At 37.1% G+C, this 22,733-nt stretch overlaps 1 pseudogene; it reads right to left on the reverse strand.

Moving 5' to 3' along the window:
* Positions 1 to 13,508, reverse strand: part of LOC119513869 — a 32,587-nt pseudogene extending 19,079 nt beyond the window's left edge.
* Positions 13,509 to 22,733: the final 9,225 nt, after the last annotated feature.

Genomic DNA, 22,733 nt, shown 5'->3' on the forward strand with positions numbered 1-22,733 from the left:
TCCCATTTCCCCTAACATGGAGCCAATCTGTAGCTATCCAATTCCAAAACCTCATTTTGTGGGTGTGAATTTTGGGGTCACTCCTGAAACCAATTACATTATGAGTCAGGACACATTCAAGCTGAGTAAATAAGGAGAATTAAAGAGTTAAAGACATGCACAGGGTTTAAGGAAAGTAACAGGAATTAATAAATAATGATATAATCAAAGGAGGAAGGAGAAGGGGCAAAGAGAGAAAGAAAGGAGAACTAACATTTATTGGCACATTTTATCTTTGGAAAAATGGATAACTGACATTTATCTCTCAAGGAGAGAGAGAAAGAAGAGAAATAATATTTATTGACATTTACTATATGATACTATATTGTCTCACACAATCTTATCAACAAACTTATAAAATGAGTATTATTGTTTTATTACAGTTAGGAGCCCCAGAGGGTCAAGAAATTTGCCCAAAGTCACACAGCAGTTAAGTAGCAAATCTAGAACTTGAGTCCAGAGATTTCTGACACCTCAGTCAGTGTCCTTTCCACTGTCTCCATATCACACCAAAAGTGCTAGGAAGCTCTTCTGTTCTGGCACACAACCACTCCTTACCCCTTTCTTTGCAACAAGGATCTTTTTCTGATCCTCATCTCAATATTTAGTTGGGTCTAATTTAAACCACTCAGATGAATACTGACTCACCCCAAATCCATTCCTTTCCTCAAGTACTATGCTCTGTACTAGGCTTTGAAGAAGACACATACAAATAAGTATCAGGCAGAGGCTTTGTGCATGAACATCTAAACATCTTATTAAAGACCACACACATACATTAATTTTGCAATTCACTGAACAAATATTTACTGAGGGCTTACCATGTGCTGTGCATGTTCTAGGCAAAGGAGAATAAATTAGTGGATAAAATATATTAAAATCATTGCCCAAGAGAGCTTATATTCTATTGGAAGAGGACATTAGGGAGGAGGCAGACAAATTAAAAACACACAAGTTAAAATACAGTGAGTTAGTAGCAAACAAAGTAATTTAACTTGTATGGTCAGTTTATTCAAACACCTTAAGTACATGGAATTTTGAATAGGAAGTGAGATCTGGTAGGTTTGTACAGGTTAGTGTGAAATTCTGATTCATTCCAAAGTAATTTGGGCAGAGAATGAAGATATATTTGCAGGGAACCCTGGGGAACTAGGGAAGAATGCAGAAATGTTGGACTTCCCCACCTGGGTTGTTACCGTTGTTCTTGCAAACATTGAGGACTGACAGTATGGTGGGATGAGCCCTTGATCTTGGGCCCCATGTGACACTTGTTGCTGCAAAGGAGAGGCTGAGCCTACTTATAATTGTGCCTAAGATTCTCCCCTGGAGAACCTCTTTGTTGCTCAGATGTGGCCCTCTCTCTCTCTCTCTCTAAGCCCACATGGCAAGTGAACTAACTGTCCTCCCCGCTACATGGGACTTAACTGCCAGGGGTATAAATCTCCCTGGCAAATGTGTGACATGGCTTCTGGGGATGAGCCTGGACATGGCATGGTGGGATTGAGAAAATCTTTTTGACTGAAAGGTGAAAGTAAAATGAAACAAAACAGTTTCAGCAGCTTAGAGATTTCAAATGGAGTCCAGAGGTCACTCTGGAGGGCTTTCTTATGCACTACATAGACATCACATTTTAGCTTTTAGTGTATTGGAATAGCTAGAAGGAAACACTTGAAACTGTAGAACTGCAACCCAGTAGCCTTGATTCTTGGAGACGGTTGTATAACTATATAGCTTACATGGTGTAACAGTGTGATAATGAAAACCTTGTGGCTCACACTCCCTTTGTCCAGTGTAAGGACAGATAAGCAGAAAAGTGGAGCAAAAAATAAAAAATAGGGTGGGATGAGGGGATAGAATGTTTTAGGTGTTCTTTTTTACTTTTATTTTTATTTATTTATTTATTTATTTATTTATTTATTTATTTATTTATTTTGGAGTAAAAAAATGTTCAAAAGTTGATTCTGTATGACTCCTGGGGAGGAATGTAGACCTGGCATCGTGGGATGGACAACATCTTCTTGACCAAAAGGGGGATGTGAAAGGAAATGAAATAAGCTTCAGTGGCAGAGAGATTCCAAAAGGAGCCGAGAGGTCACTCTGGTGGGCACTCTTATGCACAATACAGACAACCGTTTTTAGGTTCTAATGAATTGGGATAGCTGGTGGTAGATATCTGAAACTATCAAACTACAACCCAGAACCCATGAATCTTGAAGACAATTGTATAAAAATGTGGCTTATGAGGGGGGACAGTGAGATTGGGGGGGTCATGGGGATCACACTCCTCTTTGTCTAGTTTGTGGATGGATGGGTAGAAAGGTGGGGGAAGGAAACAAACAAACAGACAAGGGCATCCAGTGTTCTTTTTTACTTTAGTTGTTCTTTTTCACTTTAAATAATAATTAAAGTTATTTTTATGCGTGTGGAAATGAGGGTGTTGGGAATTGACTTTGGTGATGAATGTACAACTATGTAATGGTACTGTGAACAATCAAATGTACAATTTGTTTTGTATGACTGCATGGTATGTGAATATATCTCAATAAAATGAATATTAAAAGAAAAAAAGATCAGTTCCTTATTATGAAAAAAAAAAAAGTTGATTCTGGTGATGAATGCACAACTACATGATGGTACCAAGAATAGTTGATTGCAAACTGTGGATGATTGTAGAGTGTGTAAATATATCTCAATAAAACAGTATTAAAAAATAATACAAAAGTAGCGGGATACAAGATTAATGCACATAAGTCAGTAATGTTTCTATATGCTAGAAATGAACAAACTGAAGAGACACTCAAGAAAAAGATACCATTTTCAATAGCAACTAAAAAAATCAAGTACCTAGGAATCAACTTAACCAAAGATGTAAAAGACCTATACAAAGAAAACTACATAACTCTACTAAAAGAAATAGAAGGGGACCTTAAAAGATGGAAAAATATTCCATGTTCATGGATAGGAAGGCTAAATGTCATCAAGATGTCAATTCTACCCAAACTCATCTACAGATTCAATGCAATCCCAATCAAAATTCCAACAACCTACTTTGCAGACTTGGAAAAGCTAGTTATCAAATTTATTTGGAAAGGGAAGATGCCTCGAATTGCTAAAGACACTCTAAAAAAGAAAAACGAAGTGGGAGGACTTACACTCCCTGACTTTGAAGCTTATTATAAAGCCACAGTTGCCAAGACAGCATGGTACTGGCACAAAGATAGACATATAGATCAATGGAATCGAATTGAGAATTCAGAGATAGACCCTCAGATCTATGGCCGACTGATCTTTGATAAGGCCCCCAAAGTCACCGAACTGAGCCATAATGGTCTTTTCAACAAATGGGGCTGGGAGAGTTGGATATCCATATCCAAAAGAATGAAAGAGGACCCCTACCTCACCCCCTACACAAAAATTAACTCAAAATGGACCAAAGATCTCAATATAAAAGAAAGTACCATAAAACTCCTAGAAGATAATGTAGGAAAACATCTTCAAGACCTTGTATTAGGAGGCCACTTCCTAGACTTTACACCCAAAGCACAAGCAACAAAAGAGAAAATAGATAAATGGGAACTCCTCAAGCTTAGAAGTTTCTGCACCTCAAAGGAATTTCTCAAAAAGGTAAAGAGGCAGCCAACTCAATGGGAAAAAATTTTTGGAAACCATGTATCTGACAAAAGACTGATATCTTGCATATACAAAGAAATCCTACAACTCAATGACAATAGTACAGACAGCCCAATTATAAAATGGGCAAAAGATATGAAAAGACAGTTCTCTGAAGAGGAAATACAAATGACCAAGAAACACATGAAAAAATGTTCAGCTTCACTAGCTATTAGAGAGATGCAAATTAAGACCACAATGAGATACCATCTAACACCGGTTAGAATGGCTGCCATTAAACAAACAGGAAACTACAAATGCTGGAGGGGATGTGGAGAAATTGGAACTCTTATTCATTGTTGGTGGGACTGTATAATGGTTCAGCCACTCTGGAAGTCAGTCTGGCAGTTCCTTAGAAAACTAGATATAGAGCTACCATTCGATCCAGCGATTGCACTCCTCGGTATATACCCGGAAGATCGGAAAGCAGTGACACGAACAGATATCTGCACGCCAATGTTCATAGCAGCATTATTCACAATTGCCAAGAGATGGAAACAACCCAAATGTCCTTCAACAGATGAGTGGATAAATAAAATGTGGTATATACACACGATGGAATACTACGCGGCAGTAAGAAGGAACGATCTGGTGAAACATATGACAACATGGATGAACCTTGAAGACATAATGCTGAGCGAAATAAGCCAGGCACAAAAAGAGAAATATTATATGCTACCACTAATGTGAACTTTGAAAAATGTAAAACAAATGGTTTATAATGTAGAATGTAGGGGAACTAGCAGTAGAGAGCAATTAAGGAAGGGGGAACAATAATCCAGGAAGAACAGATAAGCTATTTAACGTTCTGGGGATGCCCAGAAATGACTATGGTCTGTTAATTTCTGATGGTTGTAGTAGGAACAAGTTCACTGAAATGTTGCTATATTATGTAACTTTCTTGGGGTAAAGTAGGAACATGTTGGAAGTTAAGCAGTTATCTTAGGTTAGTTGTCTTTTTCTTACTCCCTTGCTATGGTCTCTTTGAAATGCTCTTTTATTGTATGTTTGTTTTCTTTTTAACTTTTTTTTCATACAGGTGATTTGAAAAAAGATGGTAAATTTAAAAAAAAAAAAAAAAAAAAAAAAAGAAAAAAGACAAACAAGGGAAAAAAAAAAAAAAAAAAAAAAAAGATGTAGTGCCCCCTTGAGGAGCCTGTGGAGAATGCAGGGGTATTCACCTACCCCACCTCCATGGTTGCTAACATGACCACAGACATAGGGGCCTGGTGGTTTGATGGGTTGAGCCCTCTACCATAAGTTTTACCCTTGGGAAGACGGTTGCTGCAAAGGAGAGGCTAGGCCTCCCTGTATTTGTGCCTAAGAGTCTCCTCCTGAATGCCTCTTTGTTGCTCAGATGTGGCCCTCTCTCTCTGGCTAAGCCAACTTGAAAGGTGAAATCACTGCCCTCCCCCCTACGTGGGATCAGACACCCAGGGAAGTGAATCTCCCTGGCAACGTGGAATATGACTCCCAGGGAGGAATGTAGACCTGGCACCGTGGGACGGAGAACATCTTCTTGACCAAAAGGGGGATGTGAAAGGAAATGAAATAAGCTTCAGTGGCAGAGAGATTCCAAAAGGAGCCGAGAGGTCACTCTGGTGGGCACTCTTATGCACACTTTAGACAACCCTTTTTAGGTTCTAAAGAATTGGGGTAGCTGGTGGTGGATACCTGAAACTATCAAACTACAACCCAGAACCCATGAATCTCGAAGACAGTTGTATAAAAATGTAGCTTATGAGGGGTGACAATGGGATTGGGAAAGCCATAAGGACCAAACACCACTTTGTCTAGTTTATGGATGGATGTGTAGAAAAGTAGGGGAAGGAAACAAACAGACAAAGGTACCCAGTGTTCTTTTTTACTTCAATTGCTCTTTTTCACTCTAATTATTATTCTTGTTATTTTTGTGTGTGTGCTAATGAAGGTGTCAGGGATTGATTTAGGTGATGAATGTACAACTATGTAATGGTACTGTAAACAATCGAAAGTACAATTTGTTTTGTATGACTGCGTGGTATGTGAATATATCTCAATAAAATGATTTTTAAAAAAAAAAAAAAAAAAAAAAGACATTACGGGTACTTCACCAATACTAATTAAAAAGTAGTGTTTTTTTTTTTTTAAATTCAATCTTTGTTAAAATTTCAATTATAATAAATAGATAAATAAGTGAACAAATGAACAAATAAACAAATAAAGCAAGAGCAAACCCTAATGTAAAAAAAAAAAAAAAAATAAAAAAAAATAAAATAAAATAAATCACAAGGAATGTGAAAAAAAAAAAAAAAAAAAAAAAATAATACAGGCAGTGGGCTGGGAGACACCCCTTTGCAGCACCATGACCAAGAGCTTCCTTAGGAAATTTGGGATTCCACTAGCCTGTGACAGTGCAACTCCTCCTCCATGGAAGCCCACAGAGTGCACAGCCTAGAGGCAGGGATGCTGCATGGAAGTGCCAGGAGTCCTACACCAATTCCAGAGACTTGTGGGCCCATGGCAGAGACGGAATGTAGAGAATCTGAGCTGAAGTATTAGACGCTTGCTGCAGCCTCAGGGTATTCCAGCCTTAGCCCCAGGAATGGCTGAGAGTACTGGGTCTCAAAGCCATCTTCCCTGCCAAACTGTGCAGGGCACACCTCCCATCCACAGGGCTAGTAGTCCCCACTGCACATAGAAAATTAGTGCACTTATTGGACCTCCACATCGTCTGGACCCCCACTTGCTGCATAGATGAAGCTGGGGAGAATTGGCTTGAGGGTAAGAGGTGGCTCAGGAGTGCCATCTGCTGGTAGGTCAGGGAAAGTGCACTCTACCAAGCTGTAACTCTCTCATATTGTAGATAATTGCTTTAAATAAGCCTGCATATCCTAAAAGGACCCTATCAAGATAAGGACAAGCCAAGAAGCCAAAAACAACACAAAATTTTAAAGCATATGAAGAAATCAGAAGATATGGATAACCCAAAGGCCCAAATTAAAAAACCAGAGGAGACACAGAACATGGAGCAATTAATCAAAGAAGTAATCTCAAACACCAATATCATGGCTAAGGATATAAAGGACACCAAGACCCCAGAAGAGCATAAAGAAGAATTTGCAAGAGTGAATAAAAAAATAGAGGATTTTATGGAAACAAAAGGACTGTTGATAAAATTTAAAAGATTCTGGAAACACATAGCACAAGATTAGAAGTAAAGGAACAAATAAGTGAACTGGAAGAAAGCAGGTTGGAAAGTGAAAGCACAAAAGAATGAATGGTGAAAATAATTGAAAATTTTGAAATGGATCTCAGGGATATGATGGATAACATGAAGCACAAAAATATAAGAATCATTTTTGTTTCAGAAGGAGAAGTGAAGGGTAAAGTACTAGGAAGAGTATTCAAACACATTCTGGGGCAAAACTTTCCAACCCTTCTAAATGACATAAATACGTAAATCATAGATGCCCAATGAGCTCCAAACAGAATAAATCCACTCCAAGATATATTCTGATCAGATTGTCAAATGCTGAAGAGAAGGAGCAAGTTCTGAAAGCAGCAAAAGAGAAGCAATTCACCACATACAAGGGAAACAACATAAGACTAAGTAGTGACTACTCAGCAGCCACCATGGAGGCAAGAAGGCAGTGGTATGACATATTTAAAACTCTGAGAAAGAAAAATTGCCAACCAAGAATTCTTTATCTAGCAATATTCTCCTTCAGCACCATGAAGGAGGGCTTAAAATCTTCATAGACAAACAAATGCTGAGAGAATTTGCAAACAAGAGACCTGCCCTATAAGAAATACTAAAGGGAGTCCTACTACCTGAGAAAAAAAGAAAGGAGACAGAGGTCTGGAGAAGGGCACAGAATTAAAGAGTTTTAGTAAGGGTATGTTAAAGGATATAAGGAGACAGAGGGAAAAAATATATCTGACAAATGAAAACCAAAGGGTATGATGGCTGATTCAAGAACTGCCTTCACAGTAATAACATTGAATGTGAATGGATTAAACTCCCCAATTAAGAGATATAGAACAGCATAATGGATTTAAAAATATGAACCACCAATATGTTGCTCACAAGCGACTCATCTTAGACCCAGAGACACAAGGAAATTGAAAGGGAAAGGATGAAAAAAATATTCCATGCAAGCTACAGCCAAAAGAAAGCAGGAGTAGCAATATTAATCTCGGATAAAATAGACTTTAAATGCAAGGATGTCATAAGAGACAAAAAAATCACTATATACTAATAAAAGGGACAATTCAACAAGAAGAAATAACAATCATAAATGTCTATGCACCCAATCAAGGTGCCCCAAAGTACATGAGACAAACATTGGCAAAACTGAAGGAAGCAATAGATGTTTCCACAATAATTGTGGGAGACTTCAATACATCACTCTCTCCTACAGATAGACCAACCAGACAGAGGACCAATAAGGAAACTGAAAACCTAAACAAGGTGATAAATGAATTTGACTTAACAGACATATATAGAGTATTACATCCCAGATCATCAGGATACACATTCTTCTCTAGTGCCCATGGAACTTTCTCCAGAATAGATCATATGCTGGGCCATAAAACAAGCCTCAATATATTTAAAAAGACTGTAATTATTCAAAGTACATTCTCTGATCACAATGAAATACAAATAAAAGTCAAGAACCATCATAGATTTAGAACATTCACAAATATCCAGAGGTTAAACAACACACTCCTAAACAATCAGTGGGTTAAAGAAGAAATTGCAAGAGTAATTGATAAATATCTAGAGACTAATAAATATGAGAGCACAACAAATCAAAACTTATGGGAAGCAGCAAAGGCGGTATTGAGGGGGAAATTTATAGCTCTAAATGCATACACTAAAAAGGAAGAAAGGGCTAAAATCAAAGAACTAATGGAACAACTGAAGTAGCTAGAAAATGAACAGCAAACTAATCCTAAACCAAGTAGAAGAAAATAAATAACAAGGATTAAAGCAGAAATAAATGACATAGAGAACAAAAAAAAAAACAATAGAGAGAATAAATAAAACCAAAAGTTGGTTCTTTGAGATGATCAACAAGACTGACAAGCCCCTAGCTAGACTGACAAAATCAAAAAAAAAAGAGAAGACCCGTATAAACAACATAATGAATGAGAAAGGTGACATTACTGTGGATCCCGAAGAAATTAAAAAAATTATAAGAGGATACTATGAACAACTGTATGCCAATGAACTGGATAATGTAGAGGAAATGGACAATTTCCTGGAAACATATGAACAACCTAGACTGACCAGAGAAGAAACAGAAGACCTCAACCAACCAATCACAAGCAAAGAGATCCAATCAGTCATCAAAAAACTTCCCACAAATAAATGCCCAGGGCCAGATGGCATCACAGGGGAATTCTACCAAACTAAAAAGAACTGACACCAATCTTACTTAAACACTTTCAAAAAATTGAAGAAAACAGAATACTCCCTAACTCATTTTATAAAGCAAACATCACTCTAATACCAAAACCAGGTAAAGATGCTACAAGAAAGGAAAACTACAGGTCAATCTCCCTCATTAATATAAACGGAAAAATTCTCAACAAAATACTTGCAAATTGAATCCAAAGACACATTTAAAAAAATCATACACCATGGCCAAGTGAGGTTCATTCCAGGCATGCAAGATGGTGCAACATAAGAAAATCAATCAATGTAATCAACATAACAAATCAAAAAAAATCAAATGTTCATTTCAATAGATACTGAAAAAGCATTTGACAAAATTCAGGACCCTTTTTTGACAAAAACACTTTTAAAGGTAGGAATTGAAGGAAACTTCCTCAATATGAAAAATCAACAGCCAGCATAGTACTCAATGGTGAGAGACTGAAAGCCTTCCCTCTAAGATCAGGAATGAGACAAGGATGCCTGCTGTCAGCACTGTTATTCAACATTGTGCTAGAAGTGCTAAGCAGAGCAAGCCAGCAAGAAAAAGAAATAAAAGTTATCCAAATTGGAAAGGGAGAAGTAAAACTGTCATTATTTGTAGATGATATGATCTTATATTTGGGAAACCCTGAGAAATGGACAACACAGCTACTTGAGCTAATAAACAAATTCAGCAATGTAGTGGGATACAAGATTAATGCACATAATTCAGTAATGTTCCTATATGCTAGAAATGACCTAACTAAAGAGACGGTCAAGAAAAAAGATTCCATTCTCAATAGCAACTTAAAAAATCAAGTATCTAGGAATAAACTTAACCAAGGAGGTAAAAGACCTATACATAGAAAATTACATAACTTTACTAAAAGAAATACAAGGGGACCTAAAAGATGGAAAAATATTCCATGCATGGATAGGAAGGCTGAATGTCATTAAGATGTCAATTCTACCCAAACTCATCTATAGATTCACTGCAATTCCAAGCAAAATTCCAACAACCCATGTTGCGGACTTGGAAAAGCTAGTAATCAAATTTATTTGGAAAGGGAAGATGACTCAAATGGCTAAAAAAAAACATTCTAAAAAAGAAAAACAAAGTGAGAGGACTTACACTCCCTGACTTTGAAGCTTATTATAAAGCCATAGTAGTCAAAATAGCATGGTATTGGCACAAAAATAGACATATTGATCAATGGAATCAAATGTAATCAACACATTACATAGACCCCCAGATCTATGGTTAACTAATCTTTGATAAAGCCCCCAAACCCACTGAATTGGAACATAACAGTCTCTTCAACAAATGGAGCTGGGAGAGTTGGATACCCATAACCAAAAGAATGAAAGAGGACCCCTACCTCATACCCTACACAAAAATTAACTCAAAGTGGATCAAAGACCTCAATATAAAAGACAGTACCATAAAACTCCTAGAAGATGATGTAGGGAAACATCTTCAAGACCTTGTACTAGGAGGTTGTTTCTTAGACCTTACACCCAAAGCACAAGCAATGAAAGAAAAAATAAATAAGTGGAAACTCCTCAAAATTAAAAGCTTCTGTACCTCAAAGGAATTTGATGAAAAGGTGAAGAAGCAGCCAATTCAATAGGAAAAAATATTGGGAAACTATGCATCTGAAAAAAGACTGATACCTTGCATATATATAGAAATTCTACAACTCAACACAATAGTACAAACAATCCAATTATAAAATGAGTAAAAGATATGAAAAGACCTTTTTCTGAAGAGGAAATACAAGTGGCTAAAAAACACATGAAAAATGTTAGACTTCACTAGCCATTAGGGAGATGCAAATTAACACCACAATGAGATATCATGTCACACTAATTAGAATGGCTGCCATTAAACAAATAGGAAACTACAAATACTGGAGAGGATGTGGAGAAATTGGAACTCTTATTCATTGTTGGTGGGACTGTATAATGGTGCAGCCACTCTAGAATTCAGTCTGACAGTTACTTAGAAAACTATATATAGAGTTACTCTTAGATCCAGCAATTTCACTTCTCTGTATATACCCAGAGGATCAGAAGGCAGTGACATGAACAGATATTTGCACACCAATGTTCATAGCAGCATTATTCACAATTCCCAAGAGATGGAAACAACCCAAATGTCCTTCAACACATGAGTGGATAAATAAAATGTGGTATATTCATACAACGGAATACTATATAGCAGTAAGAAGGAACAAGGTCGTGAAACATATGACAACATGGATGAACCTTGAAGACATAATGCTGAGTGAAATAAGCCAGGCACAAACGAGAGATATTGTATGTTACCACTAATGTGAGCTCTGTGAAAAATATAAACAAATGTTTTTAAAAAATACAGTGAGTTAGATGATGATAGGGATAGAATAGGGAAAGGACAAGAGGAGAAATGCTTATTGTGAGTTTAAACAGGGTGGCCAAGTAAGGCCCACTGAGAAGGTGACATTTCAACAAAGACTGGAGAGAAGAAGAGAGCTTTCTGCATTTAGGTAGGAAGAGCATTGCAAGCAGATGGAACAGCAATTGGAAAAGCCCTGAGTCAGGAGCATGGCAGGCAAGTGTGACAGGAAGCCATTGTGGCTAGAAAAGAGTGACTCGGGTAAGGGTCAGATGACATAAAGTCAGAGAGGTAACAATAGCCAGATTGAGCAGTACCTTCTATTTGTAGAAATTTGACAGGGGAAGATGTGAAGGGGTTTAACAGGATCACTCTGGCTGCTTATCTAGCATGAATTTTAGGGAGACAAGGCAGAAGCTTCTTTTTCATTTAAGAAGCTATTGAAAAATTACATGCGCACACTCCAATCTATTTATAGGATTTTCATTTATTCATTCTCTCATTTGATAAATATTTATTTAGTATCCACTATGTACCCAACCCCAACCAAGAATTTGAAAAAGAGACTCTTAGCAAATTTTACATGGGCATCTTCCTTTCCAGTAAGACCTGACAGAGCCTTGAAAGAATTTTTGTATCTTTAATGCTTATCAAAGTAAGGACATACAACAAGAGAGACTGTTTCTGGATTGCCACACAATCAGTTTACTGGGTTTGATATTTTTCCCAGAACTGCTGCACATTTCCAAAGAAAAACTGTAGTGTTCAGAGAATTATAACTGCTGTCTTAAAAAAGACATAGTACATATCAGCAATTATTTTTACAGAAAGTGGAGATTTCCAAGAATTCAAGAAAGAACTACAATTATTTTCTGTTAGAAAATATACATAAACATTATTCAAAGTTTCTACATCCTAAGATCATAGGAAAATGAGCTTTGTTTTTAAACACCTCTGAAATTTTCAGAAGGTCCAATGGTCCTTGGTAATTCTGACAATGCCCAGAGTTGAGGTCATATAACAAGAAGACTATCTAATCATAAAATAAGCAGATGAGAGAAGCATGAGATAGAGTGACTGGGCTTCTTAGCTTTAGCAGGTTTCCTGTACTGAAACATCATCTTAAAAAGCACTGAAATTTGAAACTCTGTATGCACTCACTCTATCTGAGTTGCCAGAGCTGCCATCACAAATACCACAAACTGGTTTTGGCTTAACAACAGGAATTTATTAGCTCACAGATTTGAGGCTAGGAGATGTCCAAAATCAAGATATCAGCAAGGTTTGCTTTCACCCGATGTCTGTGGTGTCTGGTGCTGGCTGCCAGCAATCCCTGGGGCTTCTTGACTTGTTTCTGCCTCTGATGTCTCTTTCCTTGTGTCTGCTCTTCTGGTTTCTGCTGACTTCCTGATTCTCCTCCCTGCAGCCTTCTCTGAATCTGGCTTCAGGTTCCTTCTCTTTATAAGGCCTCTAGTAAAATGGATTAAGACTCATTCTGATTCAGTTGGCCAGAACTTAGCTAAAAATAGTATCTTCAAAAAGTCCTATTTACAATAGGTTCACACCCACAGAAATACAGATTCAGATTGAGAACAAGTGTTTTGGAGGTACATAATTCAATCTCCCACACATTCCTTAGTCATTTTAGGAAAAGAGATCATCATTTCTATCACAGTCTTCTCTTGCCTGAGGTAAGAGGTTGTGGGAAGGGAAGAAATAAAAAAAGGTTTTGAAAAGTCTTTGGAAGTTGAGTGCCATCTGTTTCACACCTTGATGCCTTGTTGGCAGTTTCCTTTCCCATCTCCCTTCAGTTGCGTTGCTCTTATTCATCCTTCAAGTCTCATCTTAGGTATGTCTCCAGGAGAAACCTTCACTGAATCCTGTACCACCCTGAACCTCTCAACTTGTGCATATCCATCTTATCACTTACCATGAATCTATTTTCCTTGCCCATGAGAAGATAAGTCCCTTGTTCATGAGGATCCTGTCATTCATCTTTGTACTGCTAGAATCCAGCATGGTGCTTAACAAATAATCCATGCTCAAAACATGCTTACAAAGCTAACCAAACTGACATGACACTGATATTCCCCAATCACTATACAGAGATGCTCTAGTGTATCCTAATATATAACATGAAGAGACTTATGATATTAGGTTCTTGGACTCTGTCTTTCAAGTTACCCTTTCATTTGTCTTGGCAACAAACAAAATGTTATCTCCATTTACCTCCCCCTCTGGCTGAATTACACTGGTTGCATTGTGATTTCTCTCAACGTCATTTTCTCAGTTGCAGAAAAGCAAAAACAACTACAAATTCTGTCACTCTCAGAAAAGAGCAAACTCTCTGTCCTTCAGTGGTCTCTCTTCACTTTTATTTTAATGTATGGTTTTTAAAGCAAAACTCTTAAAACAGAGAAAGAAAGCCACCATTATATTAAGCATTGTTATTTTATTTTACTGTAACTTCTTATGGATCACATTTGCTAATAATACCATTTTCTTCCATTGCTCCTCAAGACTTCATAGTTTGTTTGTTTCTTTTTTTTAACTTTCTCCCATTTTCTAGTCACCTGAGCTCAAAACTAGAAGCTGACATTCACTTCCTTCTCTCCTTTATCCACCTCCCAGAAAATTCAGTCAGTTACCAAATCTTCCAGTTCTCCCTCTACAAGCTCTCTCATATCTGTCCCTTCCTTTCCATTATAACTGCCATCTAATTTGGGACCTGATCTCAGCTATTGCAATAGCTTCCTAAAAGGTCTCCCTGATTCTGGCCTCTCCCCCATCTGTGGGGAACTACAAGGTTAGCCTTCCCAAAGCATCATTGGGAATCATGTCACATTCATGCATTAAAGAGTTCCTTTGTCTGATATCCAAGGCCATACACATCTGGTGCCTGCCTACTTCTCCATCTTCTCCTCACTCTCTGTCTCTGTCTCATGCACTGAGCTCCAGCAAATTAGATTCCTTTAGGTTCCTCACACTTGCCATGTCTTTCCCACAACAGGGCCTTGATACTTAGTGTTCTTTTTGCCTTTACACTCTTCCCCAGAATCTTCACAAAATTGGTTCTTTTTCATCCCTCAGGGTTTAGATCAGGTATCACCTCCTCACATAAGCCTTTCCTAAACACCTTTTCTAAAAGAACCCTCACTCAACCAGTTACTCTCCATCACATTTCTCAGGATTTTGTCTTCATAGCACTTGTTCTGGTTTGCTGAAGTTGTGAATAACAAAATACCAGAAAGGAATTGGCTTTTATAAAGGGAGGGGATTTATTAGGTTTTAAATTTACAGTTATAAGGCCATAACAGTGTTCAAACTAAGGCATTCACAAGAGGATACCTTCACTGAAGAAAGACCGATGGCATCCAGAACACCTCTGTCAGCTGGGAAGGCACATGGCTGGCATCTGCTGGTCCTTTGCTCCAGGTTCTGGTTTCAAAATGGTTTTCTCCAAAATGTCTCTGGGATTCTGTCTCTCTTAGCTTCTCTCTCTCAGTTCCTGTGCATCCTTACTTGTTCTACTAGGGCATTTCTCTCTAAGCTTCTGGGGTCCTCTCTTAGTTTCTCCAGCGCAAACTCGGCTTCATCTCTTAGCTTAGTATCTCCAAAAGTCTTTCTGTCTGTATCTGCAAGCATCTGGCTCTGTATCAGCCCCTGAGCTCTCTTAAGGACTCCAGTAAACTAATCAATACCCTCTTATGGGGTCATACTTCCATGGAAATAATCTAATCAAACAGTCTCACCCACCGTTGGATGGGTCATATCTCCATGGAAACAACCTAATCAAAAGATCCCACCCATAATAAGTCCACAAGACTGGATTAAAAGAACATGGCTTTTGTGGGGGACATGATAGATTCAAACCATCACAGCACTTATGGCAATTTTTATCTTGCTCATTTATTTCTTTACTTGTTTATTGTCTTGTTTATTTACTTGTTTATTGTCTATTTCCCCTCTCCAAAAGATGAGCTTCACAACGGTAGGAATTTATCTCTCCTATTACCTGCTATAAAACATTCTCAGGATAATACCAGCCATATGGGAGACACTCAATAAATGCTATTGAATAAACTAATGAATTAATTCATACATGACTACCTGAAATTTGGAGTCAATTTCACTGAGGTAAAATTCCATTCAAAATGGGCAAAGTCCCCCTTATTTAGTTGTCTGAGCACACAGTGCTTCTTTTTCAAAGCACTCATCCCAGTTATTATAAAGTTATTAATTATCTTCATATGTACTTCATGTGTGTATGCTCTCCTAGAATATATGCTCCACAAGGGCAGAAACTACATGTGTCTCTTTCATCAGTATGCCCAAGCATCTACTATGCCTTGTACAAAATGCCATATCCAAGCTCCTGAGACTTGGGCATCATTTTTCATGACTTCCTCTCTGCCTAGGACACCTTCTCCCTACTTTCTATCTCATGCTCTTTTCTACCTAGAAAACTCCAGTATATTCTTCAAGGTGAAACTCAGTCATCGCTATATCATTTTAATACCTTTACCATACCACTCATAGGAAGAAATAATAGATTCTTCTTCATTTATCAACAACTTTATATCTGACAAATTCTATTGCAGTTATTTCTATTGGCTTAAATTTTCATATTAGACTGTAAAATACTCAAAGTCAGTCACTATTGTTGAAGTCACTCATTCTATTCCTTAAATATTTCTGGCTTTCCTCTTTCTGAGGATATTTGGTAAATTATACTTCCCACTGCCTCAAAGTTAGAGGCAATCATACTACTTTCTCTAGCCAATGAAATATGGGTAGAAGTGATCTATGTTGCGTTCAGGCAGATGCATTCAGAGCCAGTGCACAGTTTGGCACATACTCTTTCTTTCTGCCATGGTGACTGGCAACACTCCATATAGTGGCTACTCCACTGGCACCACTGGCTGGGATCCCAGAATAAGGGCTAGATGGAGGAGAGCTCCAAGACTAACCACAGTGGACATGTAGTGTGAGCAAGAAAATAAACTTTACTTAAAGCCACTGAAATTTGGAGATTATTTGTGTTATAATATTATCTAGCTTATCCTGGAAAATACACTTTGGTTTTCACACTATTGTATGTTCAGCACCTGGTCCAACACTTGGCATATAGTAAGTGCTCAAAAAATCTTTCTTGAATTGATTTGAAATTGCTCGTGTATATACAACATAGACTAATCATATGTTTTATGATTGGTTCTTTTTTTTTTTCTGTTCTCAACATTGCCAGTAGTGATATTTCCTTGATCAAATTCAACTCTAAACAACCAGACTAAGTTAAGTCATCTAAAAAAAAGACAATTTTGCCCAATTTGTGTTGATTGGTTAGGGACCTCAGTCATTGTTTCTCAGTCTTTAGCATGCGTCAAAATCACCCTATGATTCATTTTCAAAATATGGATGCCTGAGCATTTTCAAAATATGGATGCCTGAGTGCCATGCTCATAGAGTATAAATCAAGGGCTTGGTGTAGAGTCTGGTCATCTATACTGAGAAAAAATTCCACAGGTAATTCTTAAGAATGATTGAGAACCACAGATATAATCTTGCTTAAAATATTTATAAATTGGATTGAACATAATGCAGACCCAGTCTTTTTCTGCCTCTTCAATACCAGCCAAAAGAGTAAAGGAAACAACAATAGTGGTAATGGAAAAAATCTTGGCCAAAATTTCTGGTTTAAGCCTCTAGTTTATATTACAACTGGATAATATTTCCTCATATTCCATTTCTCAATTTCCCTTTAAAATCTCCTTGAACTAAAAATGTCAAGTATTGTAGAGGATATGGAGCAATTAGAACTAACATACACTGTTGGTAGTCCTGTAAAATAATGCAATTACTTGGAAACTATTTGGCAGAATCTACAAAGCTGAATATAAGCAAATTCTATTACTCAACAATTAAACCCCTAGAAATACAGCAAAGAGAAATGCGTGCCTATATTTACAAAAAGACATGTACTAGAATGTTCATAGCGGCACTTTTCAGACTAGCCAAACAATGGATACTACTCAAATATCTATCAAGCACGGCATGACGAATAAATTGTGGTATATTTACACACCGGAACACCATACAGCAAAGAGAATGAATGACCTACAGCTATATACAACAATATGGTTGAAACTCACAAAATAACATTGAGCAAAAGCATTCAAAAATACATACAAAAAGAACATAAGATTCCTTTTAGATAAAATATTAAAATGGGGAAAATAATTTATGCTGATAAATTTCAACATAAACTTCTAGGTTAATGCCATTCCCACCCCCTCTATAACACTCCCCTTAACCATTATTCTATTCTTTATTCCAATATCTTTGTCATTGCAAAACTGAAGCATGAGAGAGGCTTTTGGAGAATTAGTAGATTCCCAATTCTTGATCTGAGTGTTAGCTATAAGTCTGTGTCAGTTTGTGAAAATTCACTAATTATTTATGATTCATTTCTAATATGTGCACTTTTCTGCCTGCAAATTATACTTCAATAAAAAGTTATTTTTAAAGTTTCCTTGAAGACTTTAACAAAAATATTGAAAGAGCTCTGAAGAAAAAATAATGAACAAATGATTGTAAAAGTCTGAGGGAACTTTAATTTTGGATGAGGTGGAATTAAGTAAATTCATTAGATCACATACACTTTGACCTCTGAAACAGAGGGCTCTAACGTGAGAAAATAGATACAAAATCATCTCTTTTGTTTTCTACTGCTTCCCACCAACTCAGAGATGCAGATTTTGTTCAAACCAGAAAAAAGGACACTCTGAAACATGATAGCTGTGAGTCATAATCACCCTCCTCCCTCATGATCAATAGTCTTCCTACATCCATTCAGAGACTACTGTCCTAGCAGCCTCCTCTCTTGTCAAGATGCTAGGGGCATTACAAAATGTGTAACTGTTTTTCATAAAATGCGATGAGCAGGATTAAATACAAAAGGTCATGTGAGCATTGACTGCTACTTGTCATGCTAGAGATTTCCTCAGATTCCCTGGAATATAATTTCTCTTACACTTGATTAGAAAACCAGGGAGTCAAGGCAGAGCTCACCTGTTAGAACTCTCTAGATTTCAACTGACAGAAACCCAGTGTTTTACTTTCCTTAGCTGCTCAAGCAAATACCATGAAATGGTTCGGCTTAAACAATGGGAATTTATTTGCTCATGATTTTGAGGCAGGGAAAATTTCCAAATCAAGGCATCACCAAGGCTATGCTTTCTCCCTGAAGACGTCCTGGGTCAGGCTGCTGGTGATCATTCATTCCTCTGTCACACTGCAAGGCACGTGGTGGCATCCCCTGATCTCTTCCTTCTCTTATGGGTTCTGTTTCAACTTCTTGCTTCCTGTGGCTTTTTCTCTCCCTCTCTGAATTCATTCTACTTGTAAATGACTGGAGAAAGAGGATTAAGACCCCTCCTGATTGGGCTGGGCCATGCACACCTTAACTGAAGTAACCTCATCAAAAGGTCCTACTCACAATGGGTTCACACCCACAAGAATGGACTATATTTAAGAACATGTATTTCTGGGGTACATACAGCTTCAAACCACCATGCCCAGCTCAAAAAAGAAAAAAAAAAGATTGGTAAAAAGGCGAGTTTAAGATTGTGTAATAGTGAGCAATATATATCCTCTATATTTTAATGTATTTTTAAGAATCCCACAATGGCTACCTATTAACTTTTTAATAATTTTTTAAAAACCTCATGAGCTGAATTTGTTGCATTTGCCTCACTGAATATTGTATTACCTAGGACAGAAAAGCAGTCTTAACTATTGCAGGCTTCTGGCTAGGAAAATTACTAATAATTTTCCTTTTGGTTGCTTTCTGAAAGAGAAAAAAAAAAAAAACTGTTGAGGCATTTCAATATTTTCATTTTAATGTCCACATTTTGCCAGGAATTCCTTTCTCCCTTCTTAAATGAATAAACTTTTTCACCTCAAAGAAAGATGCAGCCATAAAAAGGCCTTCAAGCTCTACACAGAGAGAGTATGCAATAAAACCTGCTACTAAAAATGCTATTGAATGGATAATGTCAGGAAACCTGTCAGAAAAGGATTATGGCCTCAATGAACAACCCCTCAGAAGTCGTAATGTATCTTGTTTCCGTTTAAAAGCCTTGCCAAGAATGAAACTTCCTAGCTTATTTTTTTGGTGTTTCCTCAGAGATCTCCTGGAACAATCTAAATAATAACATTAAAATTCAGGAGGCTTAGACTGTATCCTGAAAGCAGGATCAGGGGCTCTAGTATTTGACCATTATGAAGGTCACTGACTTCCTCATGGTCCAAGTTCACAGCAGTCCATGAAGTCTGCAGCTCTTTGCAGCCTTCACTCCCCTCTGTGAGCATGAGGCTCTTAGGTGATCCTTACTGTGAGCCCCTATCTCTGCAGGCTGCCCAAGGGTCTCTTCCCCCACTGAACATGGGTAAACTTTCTAGTCAGGAAGAAAGTGACTTGTTATGCCTTTCCTTCCCTCCTTACTTCTTCAAGCCACTTTGCTTCTTCCCTCAAACCCAGTTCTCCTCCATGAATTTAGACTGTTGAGAACAAAAGCTAGAGCAGCTATTTCTCCTCTCCCCATCCATGTGTATTCTTTACCCTATGATGATTAAAGCACAAAACTGCTATTTGCTTACCATGAATGAATAACTGGAAGACAATCCAGTCTCAAAATCAATAAATGGAGGAAATGAATCTCTGCCACTACAATGAAGCTGAATAAACAACTGGTTCTTTGAATACAGCAGTGACACACATAGACCAATTCCTGAATGATGAGGAAAGGAATGTACATCTCAGCTGATGTCATGGGAGATAGATTACAAGGACTAAGGATAAGACATCATCCCAGCTCCTGTGAGGTCCTCTGGAACTTACATACAATCTGGGGGAAATGTATAAGGAGAGCAGATATCCCTGAAATGACTGAATGGATTAAGATTTAATTTTCATCAGTAAGCAGAATGGAGGCACAAAATATAACTTAAGTTGCTATAAAAAAATGAGGTGTGTTTGTTTGTGTTCACTGTAGCCTGAAAGTTGTACTTTATAGATCTGCATTCCTAAAGAAAAAGGATTGAAGGATACTTTTATTATGACTCATCATTTAGCAAAAAAGGGAAAACCAAATCTTCTTTGATATTCTTGGCTAGGGTCTAGAATTGCCCACATCTCATTATTTATAGGTTCCCAGAAATGCAATGAGATTTGAAAACATGATGCAGTCCACCTGACATTTTTTCTACAGCAAATAGATTTTTTTTAAAAAACTCTCTTGATAAACAACTGGGAGTCAAGCAATAACTGAAACTGTTCCCCATACCAACCTATCCTCCTCAGCTATTACTTCTTGGAAGCCACAGGAATTCGCCAGTTTCAATTTGATGTGCATTTCTCCCTGTGTAATGTAATTAAGAAAATAAGGGAAGTTTCATTCACAAGAGTCTCAATTTCACAAGTAAAATTAGTATCTGTAAAATATTTATCAGAGTCTCGATAACTTTAGGATCACATGTATTTTCTGATTCTCTCTGCCTTGTTTCAGAATTGTATTTTAAAGGGTCAATTTTTATCTTAATATATTTTTTAAAACAGGAATGTAAAATGAAATTGAGATACTAGATACACTTAAAATTTTCTGTAAAGTTTTTTCCTCCAGAAAAATGTCATCAGGTTTTATAACAAATCAAACAATTCCAAAAGTTAGATTCTTTTAAAGATTTTACCAAGCCAAGACGTGCTAAAGAGGTTTCTTATTTAGCAGGACAAAAGGGGAAAAAGTTATATGATTTAACAAGGGCACATCATAGCAAGCAGTCATCAATTCCAGTTAAAGGTTATGTTTGGGAGTCAAAAAATATTCTGGAAATAAAATTGTATTTCCTCCAACACAAATCTTATACAAATCCGTCTTCTACATGAAACTCTTACCCCAGTATCTGTGCTATTCCTGCATCATACTGATGTTGTAACTTTCTTAAATGCCCCCAACATTTGCTACTATCTAACTCTGGTCTTCTTTTTATACTAATATAAATTTTAATCATTTTTAAGACTTAACCCAAATCACATACACACACACACACACACACACACACACACAATTTCACAGACTCTCTAGTTCTAATTGATTTCTCCTCACTGACAAAACCTGTAGGATCTCCATAGCTCTCACTAACAGAACCAGTAGATCTTTTTATATCCTCCAATCTGTCACCTATGTCTGACCTATTCAATGGGTGTTGATACTCTCTGGAGGTTGGGAATGTGACTAACCCAATATTCTTATTCTCAAAAGAGCCCAGTCCCTTGTTGGTATTCAACAAATCACTTGTTGGATCAACTCTGACAGCTTCCAGAGCATGAGAGTTAAATTCCTTATCTCTGCCAAGTAAGTGTCTTGCAGTCTTTCACCAAGAATAATTTACCAGAAGAATGACCTTGGCTTAACTTGTTGGTTTTGGGTATCAATCTTATGTAGGCACTAGTTTGAAGAAATACCCATAGATACCAATTACAACTTTTTGTTTGGGGCTTTTGAACTCTGGTTTCCAATGTTTTTCTTTATAAGGGGGGTAAGAAAATTGAGTTTAGCTGTTCCTAAAGCCTTCTATTTAAGGGATTATGTTGCAAGTAAAACAGCAAGTTGATGAGTAAAGTATAAATGAACCAGAAACAGATGGATGATATTTCCTCAAATAAGACACGATTTTAAAACTTCAAGACAATGGTTCTTGGCAAAAAAAAAAGCATGATTCTGACTATAATACTTTCCAGAAACTTTTACAAGATGTCTTTATAATGCATAATCATTTAGATACATCCATCTCTGACAAACCGCACATAAATATAGACTGCAATATCTTTCTTCTTTATTAGCTTTCAAGATATATTTCTCCTTGAGTAAATGCACATCCCTCCCTTCTAATCTAATCTCTCTTAGTCTTTCCCAATTTATAATTTTTGTGCTAATAACTAGTTTTATAGGACAAAGAAATAAAACTTTTTTTTAATTCAGCAATTTATTTTTCTTGCTTTGTAATTTGATTTCAGCTGGAGTTCTGCATAGCAAACAATGCATAAAGAAGATCAAGTCAACACACCTAGCCTTAGTCTGACTCCAGCTTTCAGGTTAAAAAAACCTTTATTTGTTCTTTAATAATATTTTTTAAAAATATCAATAGAATATAAAAATATTCATGTTCAGTGAAAATGATGTT

Source organism: Choloepus didactylus, chromosome 2, assembly GCF_015220235.1.
Source record: "Choloepus didactylus isolate mChoDid1 chromosome 2, mChoDid1.pri, whole genome shotgun sequence".
In the NCBI taxonomy this organism is placed as follows: Eukaryota; Metazoa; Chordata; class Mammalia; order Pilosa; family Megalonychidae; genus Choloepus; species Choloepus didactylus.